Here is a 2,037-nt window from a genome sequence, read left to right as displayed (position 1 = left end):
TGTCCACACATGATGACATCTTGTTTTTATTCTGTTTTCCATCACTCACTAAGATGTCAGGTGTCTGCTTTTGCAGTTTTCATTAATGTATTAGAGACTGATAAAGATAGAGATAGTCCATAAATGATGCAAAGATGAAAAATAGGTGCATTTATGTGCATGTATATTGTTTTGCTTAGTGTATTAAAGCTACTTAGAATATAAAAATAGAATAGGTCTCCACCTAAAAGCAGCTTCTCAGCTTCTTCTAGAACCCCTGTCAGGTTAAGCTTACTCATTTTCACTCCAGCCTTCACCATGTCCATCATGGTGACCCAGAGGTCTTACAGAGTGCCCATTTTCAGCCCCCAGGCTTTCAGAAGCCACTCATACATGAGCATGCCTGGTTCCTGCATCAACTCCATGACCTTATCACAGTTGGGCAGTAGAAGCAACTTCAGGGGTAGCCTGGATGCCATCATGAATTATTTTCAGGGGCTATGGCAGGGCTGGAAGTATGGAAAACATCACAGCTATCTCAGGGAACCAAAGGCTGCTGAGCCCCCTTAAGCTGGAAGTGGGCCCCAACATCCAGGCTGTGCACACCTAGGAGAAGGAGCAGATCAAGACCCTGGACAAGTTTTCCTACTTTGTTGACAAGATGTGGCAGCTGGAGTAGCAGAAAAACATTCTGGAAACCAAGTATAGCCTCCTTAAGCAGCAAGAAACAGCTCAGAACAACATTAACAATATGTTTGAAAGCTACATCAACAACCTTTGGTGGCAGCTGGATACACAGCCAGGAGAAGCTGAAGCTGGAGGTTGAGCTTGACAACATGCAAGGGCTGGTGGAGAACTTCAAGAATAAGTAGGAGAAGGAGATCAAAGAGTATGAAGACATAGAGAATGACTTTGTCCTCACCAAGAAGGATGTAGACAAAGCTTACATGAATAAGGTAGAGCTGGAATCCTGCCTGGGAGGGCCGACCAAGGAGATCAGCTTCTTTAGACAGCTTTATGAAAAGGAGATCTGTGAGCTGCAGTCCCAGATCTTGGACATGTTCATATTACTGTACATGGACAGCAGCTGCTCCTTGGACCTGGACAGTATCATCACTGGGATCAAGCACCAGTAAAAGGAGATTGCCAACCACAGCTAGGTTGAGGCTGAGACCATGTACCAGATCTAATATGAGGAGCTGCAGACATTGACGGGGGAGAACGGGTATGACCTCTGTCACAGGAAGATGGAGATTTCCGAGATGAACTGGAACATCCATCTGCTGACTCCAGGCTGATATTGAGGGCCTCCAAGGCCAGAGGTCTTCCATGGAGGTCACCATCACTGATGCTGATCATCGTGGGGAGCTAGCCATTAAGGACACCAATGCCAAGCTAGAGAAGCTGGAGGCCTCCCTGCAGTGAGTCAAGCAAGACATAGCATCACAGCTGTGCTAGCACCAGGTGTTCATGAGCATCAGGCTGGCCCTGTACATCAAGATTGACATATACCACAAATTTGTGGAGTTTAGGGAAAGCCAGCTGGCATCTAAAATGCAGAAAATAAGTGTTGATACTAAGACCACCACTACTCAGGCTGAGCTTGGCCTTTGGGAGCCTCACAAGCCCTGGACTCAACTATGGCCTGAGCTCCTTCCAGTTCAGCTTCAGCTCTGGTGGGGGCTCCAGTTCCTTCAGCCATTTCAGTTCCTCCAGGGCTGTGGTTGTGAAGAAGATCAAAACTCATGATGGGAAGCTGGTGTCCAAATTGTTTGATATCCTGACAAAGTGAACAACTACAGTGGTCTCCCAGCCTCTCTATTTCTGTGGCTGACATAGAGCCTTTGGGGGAAGCATTTGTGCAAGGGAATGTCAGGAACAGGAGACTTGCCTGAGGCTCTACCCCAGTCCTCAGCCTACCCTTGTGGGGAGTCTACTGCCCTGGGTTCTCCCTCTTGCCCATGCCTCCAAATAAAAACCAATTCAAGTGTCTTTTCCCAAATAAAGTCACAGATGGCTCTTCCAATCCCTTCCCCCATCAAAGTAATAGAATAAGCA

General features: G+C 46.9%; 1 pseudogene; it reads left to right on the top strand.

Annotated features, from left to right (window-relative positions):
* Positions 1-288: 288 nt before the first annotated feature.
* Positions 289-1,771, top strand: LOC125931797 (keratin, type II cytoskeletal 8-like; annotated as a pseudogene).
* Positions 1,772-2,037: the final 266 nt, after the last annotated feature.

Source organism: Panthera uncia, chromosome X (genome assembly GCF_023721935.1).
Source record: "Panthera uncia isolate 11264 chromosome X, Puncia_PCG_1.0, whole genome shotgun sequence".
Classification (NCBI taxonomy): domain Eukaryota; kingdom Metazoa; phylum Chordata; class Mammalia; order Carnivora; family Felidae; genus Panthera; species Panthera uncia.
Note: the sequence above shows the minus strand (reverse complement) of the source record. Positions and strands in the feature narration are given on the sequence as shown.